Raw genomic sequence first — 6,915 nt, 5'->3', positions numbered from 1 at the left:
CACATAAAAAAGATGGATGCATTAGAAATAAAGCAGTTTAGTCACATGAAGTAATACAATTTCAAAATTTAATCACTGACAACTTCTTTAAGCTCACAAAAGTAAAATGAGAGACGTTTTCAGAGACATGCTCGAATTTCAGGGGAGAAATTCTTTCACAACTGATATATCTTAGAGAATCAAGACAGGGATATGCTCAATGAGAGATGTTTCCAATGACATGCTCAATTTCTAGGGGAGAGATTCTTTCACAGCTTCCCTTTCCAAAGTATTAAAATTTCAATTTACTATGCTTCGATTGAAAAACAACTATTAAAATCACAAAAGGACAGCCAAAACACAAAGTATATTGTGGACTAAAAATACCATATTTATAGTAGTATCAACACCATTTCAAAAATTCAAAAACTAAATGATAACCAACCTAAAAAATGCTAAGGAAACAAACTTTTCCCAAAGGAGGATTTCATAAGGTTGTTCCTCAAATTACACAATACATGGGCATAAATTAAAACCAAAGCTGCTTCACCATCATTTGACCTTTGTGTTGAATTTTTCGAGGTTCCTTGTTGTCCCATGTTTGAATTTATCTACACAATGCATGGATAAAAAATGCTAAGGAAACAAACTTTTCCCAAAGGAGGATTTCATAAGGTTGTTCCTCAAATTACACAATACATGGGCATAAATTAAAACCAAAGCTGCTTCACCATCATTTGACCTTTGTGTTGAATTTTTCGAGGTTCCTTGTTGTCCCATGTTTGAATTTATCTACACAATGCATGGACATAATAACATTACAAATGATATTAGATTTAAAATACATTACAAAGAGGTAAATAAAGAGGGAATGCATTTTTATGTTAGACATCAGGTTTCAAAACATCAGCAAAATATTACTGACGTTTCTTTATTATCGACTTCCATGTGTTAAGATTCACCCACTCCCATATTTCATTTGTTGAATTCATGTCGTCCTTGCCAAATGTTAGGTAGAAATATTCAAAGAACTTAATATACTTTTAGATTATTTGCATACAATAAAAATACCTTGGCAGGATTATAATCAGTTACAATATCTTCATAAAAGTGGTTATCTTCAGGACACCTTTCCAACCAAATGATCCTAAGAAGCTACTTTAGCAGCTCCATTTGCTGCAAAGGCACCTAAAGAACCACTCCAATTAGTGACCAAGCTTCTATTAGTAACACCTATAGAAGGGAAATGTATGGACATCATTCAGGGTGCAGTAGTGGCGGTAAATATCTCTCAATTGTAGAATATTAAGATTAAGATTTCCAAATGAGTATAGGTTATGGTTTTGGTAAGAGTTAAAATGGGAATAAGAACTCCTAAAGAAGAATCACTTTGTGGATTAAGTTTGAGTCTGGATCCACTGAACTTAACATGAATAAAATATGTTTCTAAAGTATAAATTGTCTCCAACTATATTATGTTCCAAAGAAGCCTCAGAAACATGGAAGATGGGTTCACATATTAAATAAGATTTTAAAGAGGAAAAAGAACTTCTGAAGTGAACAACCAATTGTACTCTCTGGCTGTATATTGAAAAACTATGCAATAAGTTTTGGTTTAAAAACATGGTTTCAATGGCTGTACTGCAAGATGATGCAGAGTATTACATAGCAAAGTTCTTTTGGTGAATAAATTACTGAACAGGTTTTGGCTAAGAAAACAACAAAATCTTTCTTCTACTTTCAACCTGGTGTGAGAAGTAGTTCAGGTATCATTCTCTATCAACATTTCTAACAGCCTACGCGAAGTAATTGGTGCTAAATAGTGTGGAACATTATCTCAACAACCACATAGACAAAAATGAAGTCATTCACATTCCCTTAATAATCATCATTTGGTCTAGAAAGAAACGTAAGCTATCACTTACTCAAGACAAAGCTAATCATGAAATGCTTTTATAAATTCTCTGGTATCCCTGTAGCTATTTCTTCCAAATTCTTATTCAATAGAATATGTTCTGATAGTCATCAAATAGTTATAGCTCAACCTGTGTTACCATTATAGTTTTTTAGTTCATATTCTTTGTGATCTAAACCTCAACATATGCTACAAACATTTTCTATTGAAAGAAAGGAACTCCTTTCATTTAAAACTATGCATTTCAAGTTTTCAACCAATATAGGAAAATAGCAGAATGCATAAACGGAGCTTAAGAGAATTGGAATTACCAAAAAGAAGGGGGGAAATAGTAAAGGAAGCTTGGATTACTTTCACAAACGTCACTGTCTTCATGTTCTTATTTGAGAACTTCAGAAAAGTAGGAAAAATGAAAAAAAGGTAATAGAAATAACCTGTTTTCACTTGACGACGTTGACAGACCTCATTTTAGAATCAAAACGGAACATGTCATTTTACTTTTTAGCTGATAATGAATCGGTGATTCTTTAGGGATGTTTTGGCAAATATCTAGTTCTTAGTTTAAAAGAAACTCTAAACTCTGAAAGAATACCCATGATTCACAAAAGACACCAGCAATTTCTACCAATTTTTTCCAAATAAAGGTGGTTACAGTTATGAACTTGACCAAACTAAACTGCAAGAACTTGGACAGAAATGCAAGAAATTCATCATACAATCCACCAGATACTTTAAGTTAAAATTTTAAGCAATAAAAAAAACTTATATATATATATCAGGATAAAAAATAGATCAAAGCAATGATCTTACTTCTTTATCACCAACCTAAACACAAATTCCAAAATTAAAATGGTGGTAAGTTCTTCTGTGATTAGCAATTTGCTCCTAAAAAGCTACATATCTTAAATTAATTTAAATGTACCATGATAAAGAAGGTACCTGTTTAATGTGCATCAACTTGTTAGATCAAACATAATCAAAATTGCTACAGCACCCTGGCAAGCCATTGGAATCTGGTCTTCTGATTTTCCACCCCTGCATAAAAAACGATCAACATTTAGTTATCTAGCCATTCTGTCATAATTAATCCCTAAATCATAAATAACAATATAAGATCTTCTCTCTGCCTTGAACATCCCTGATACAATAAGATATTTGCGTCCCTTCCACAACAAAGGAAATAGTACTGGTAGAACCTTGCAAAAGAAGGTGAAATCCTTTATTTATGGTAAAGTGGTAGTCTACTTATCAACATTACTCAATTTATGATCTTTCTCATGGGTCTATCTACTTACTCTATCTCTTGGCCTTTCTTTTAATCGATTTATCTCCTTTTCCTTCTCTCTAGTTTTATCTTTCCCCTCGTCCTTCTCCCCATCTCTATAGCTGTCAGTCTCCTTTTCTCTATGTGGTCACTCTACATCCTCAGATCAGCTATTTTTTAAAGAATTACTGTTTTGCACTCCCAGCTTCCAAAACTGCTCCTTTATATATTATAGAGAGTAAATTGTGTTGTTTTCCTTTGGTGCTGAAGATACTAAGATCCCATAACCTATATTCGGTTCTCTCAGAACTTGTCACAACTAATTTGATATCAGTACTAACCAAATCAAAATTGAGTCTGTTATACTGTGACTAATGTCTATATTTTTGAGAAGACAGTCATCTCCTTTAATATAACTTATTTATATGATATCTTTGTGAGTCCGATTAAAACATTGAGTTTGTGACCAATTGGTTCTTATAGTGTGTCAGAGTAAATGCAGCAGTAAAATTACCTTCTAAAGTGACTGTCATACCTCAAGGGACTTGAGAAATTCCATCACCTGCAAATACAACATTAAAGTAACATGTGAGGAGTAGTGTTTGCTTAAAGAGCAGTGTTTGCTTCCAAACATCTGAATCATGTTTTCCATTATGGATTTCCAATGACATGGATATGAGATACTTGTGTATATTTCATCAAAGTTAACTCCAAGAGCTGCTTCTTGTGCTTGTAAAGTAACCTCCAACATCCAAGTGGCAGGATCATAATCATTCTTAAGTTTTGGCACTCCATTAATTCCCTAGACCATGCACATCTTACTTTGATGTAAAAACTGATTGATATAGAAAGTATTTAGTACCAATTCAGTAATTAGAGATAGTGCTGCTGACCTCCAAGTAATTGATCAGATGAGAACACTGCCATCCTAAAGGCCCCATATATATTTTCTCACCTCTATGCTTCAAGATAAGTATCTGTGACATCACAATATAGAAGCATAGCCTTGAGATAGGAATAAAAATGTTACAGTAGCAGCAAAAGAGAAACAAATTATAGTTGCAAATGGCTAAACGAAAAGGTCAAAATGATCCATCTAGAGATGTTATCTTTAACCTGATTTAGTAGAAATAACAAAATAGGCATAGAGATGTTATCTTTAACCTGATTTAGTAGAAATAACAACATGCGAGTGCAACATAGAGAATTAATAAAAAACAACAGCTACCCAGCTAGAGAAAGAGCAAAGCAAATAAAAAACAAACAAACAACAACAGAAGAGAAATAAACTTACAGTTCAAAATGGCAATCAATGCTGGAAGAGGTTAAATAGCAAGTGGTAACAACACTGAAACCTCCTCCCTGAAAGAAATTGTTAGAAAAAAAATAATGAATTTGACATTATTATTACCACTATATGTTGCTCACATGTTAATATTATCATGAACTAACTTGCTAGATATGGTATTAAAAGCAAAGAATGAAAATAGAAACTACAAAGGGCTTTCAACATATGGTATCACAAACAGCAAGAAGCACTTACTTTCGCGAAAGCTTTTCTACCAAGTGCGCCATAACTCCTTCCCCTCACCGATATCTTGAACCTACAAAAGGTAGTTCTAATTCAGAGTTCAATAGATATACAATTAGATAATTCAAAGCTCAAGGCATTTAGTAGCTTTAGAAATGAGAAAAACCGGAGGACTTTCAAAAGCCATGTTGGTGCTCCTTTGAAAAGATTAAATATCAGAACCTACACAGTCAACAATCTTGAGAGAGGATATGAGATACCTGCAAACCTTACTTGTTCTTCTTGCTCTCCTTTTTTTTTTCTCTTGTCTGAACTGGTTATACTGTTTGAGCAATTCCATAGTAGTTATCTGTAACATCAAACTGAATTTTAGGAAAGGAACATGACAAAATTAGTGTATGCAAGAAATAGACAAAAAAACATAACTAAAAATAAAACTAATAGATAATGAATCCAAAAGTAGACAAAACGACGCACAATGGACTCCTTGAGGCAATCAACTGATTCCAGAGGAGAAAATGCCGCATCCATTAGGTTTTATGGCACAAAATTTAAAACACCAAAACGCAATGACAACACAAATAAGCAAAACATGATCTTACTCGCCGAATGAACAAAATCACAACATCAGGGTATACAAAGTGTCAATGGCGATGCAGGTCCATGTTAAACCCTCTCGTCGATCTGAAACCCTTTCTCTGTTCTTGCAGACTAAAACTATTGCTGCACACACACTGCAAAAACGCATCCAATTCCAATTAGATATGGGGTTTCCCTTTAGACTGCAATCAAAACCCTATGGAGAGAGCACTTATCATATCATTTACCTCAGGATCAATTTTATGTGATGTTAACACTTCACATCGATACCGATTTATTCCTTAATGGGCGACGACAAACATGGTGCGTGCAACCGAACTGAACGCGAGGCAGGGTAATGCGCCGCAGCAACACCACAACCTACGAACCTCCTCCGAGTCTTCCACGTCGCCTCCAATCTCATCCCCTCTCTCTCTCTCGATTTCTCTCTTTGACGTTGTAGACTTATAGCGTTTTGGAATATCCTCGAATGGGAAGGGGAAGGAAAAGAGCCTGAAACGGAGCACAGGGAGAAACTCAAACGTTCAAGAGAGAGAAACATTTCTCCTAGAATGAAAACGGATGAAAATTGAGAAACGCAAACAGCCAAGGAGATCAAGATTGCTGGAGGATTTCAACGGTATAGATTTCATCCGTAACTAATAATTTATTGTGAATCAATGGCTGAGATTCAATCCAAGTGAAATAAAAGACATTTTTACGAAAATATCCATGGTCAAGCTTCATAGTCTTTGAAATTATATATTGATTGACAGATTTACCATGAAGGCTGCAAAAACTCTTTTTTTATAGAGTTTATAGATAGATATTCTTTTTCATATTCAGTGGTTCTTACAGTGTTTTATTTGAAACTTTTTGCAGTTGAATTTTAGGCTTTTAGTGTTTGAACGCACTTCTTGGTGTACGTCCTGTCCTGGATTATATGAAGCATACATTGACTCTCACTAATTTGACTGCAATTTATAATGGTGAGTTGAGCTCAATTGCTTTTAGTATTCTTCTTGATTTTTTCTACCTGTTCACTTATTCACAATTTCTTCTTAATTGCTTTGTAGTTATTAAAAGTAAGCAACGAACTTCTGTCATTGTCCTGATGTTTTGCCAAGTCTTTTTTCTAATGTGTAAAGTTGGCCGGAGTTTAAACCACTTTTCTCTTTTCACATTTTTATAATTGGAAATGAATTGTATTTCTGTGTTTTTTTTTCAATCTAAATAGTATATAAAAGAGAACCTAAAAGATGACAAGTTTTGACCCTTGACAATCACTAAGATAGGTTTCAAGCATTTTCCCAAGAATAAAATAATTTAAAAAGAAAATGTTAATTCCACTTTTGAAAACTTTGGAATGGTTCATTTGATATTTGCAATTGTATTGAAGGGTAAGTATGTAATAAGCCAACTAATTAATTTTATTTTAAAATTTTTTAATCTATAAAATATCTAACATTAATTATCAATTCAAACTTTCTTCCCACTAAAAACTCAGTAACCAATCACGTGTTTTGCAGCTTATAAAACTTAAAATATCTGTTTATTTCCACCAGATTTAAAACTATGATTATTTCCACCACATAAATAGCCAATTAGAGATAACATGGTTAGTGCTCTTTAATACTCCCTCCGTTC

General features: G+C 33.6%; 1 long non-coding RNA gene across 6 annotated transcripts; it reads right to left on the bottom strand.

Moving 5' to 3' along the window:
• Positions 1-327: 327 nt before the first annotated feature.
• On the bottom strand, positions 328-6,187 carry LOC130740880 (uncharacterized). 6 transcript variants are annotated; one of them, XR_009020275.1, is made up of 10 exons: positions 5,517-6,185; positions 5,292-5,423; positions 4,950-5,038; positions 4,702-4,762; positions 4,453-4,520; positions 4,052-4,135; positions 3,673-3,720; positions 2,834-2,929; positions 1,051-1,212; positions 328-771 (listed from the first exon to the last, which is right to left on the bottom strand). It is a non-coding gene; the product is annotated as an uncharacterized LOC130740880 (long non-coding RNA). The 6 variants fall into 6 exon arrangements; XR_009020276.1 differs by having other exon boundaries at positions 1,051-1,167; XR_009020280.1 differs by lacking the exon at positions 1,051-1,212 and having other exon boundaries at positions 4,950-5,051; positions 5,517-6,187.
• Between the last annotated feature and the right edge of the window lie 728 nt (positions 6,188-6,915).

This window comes from Lotus japonicus, chromosome 1 (assembly GCF_012489685.1).
Source record: "Lotus japonicus ecotype B-129 chromosome 1, LjGifu_v1.2".
Lineage (NCBI taxonomy): Eukaryota > Viridiplantae > Streptophyta > Magnoliopsida > Fabales > Fabaceae > Lotus > Lotus japonicus.
Note: the sequence above shows the minus strand (reverse complement) of the source record. Positions and strands in the feature narration are given on the sequence as shown.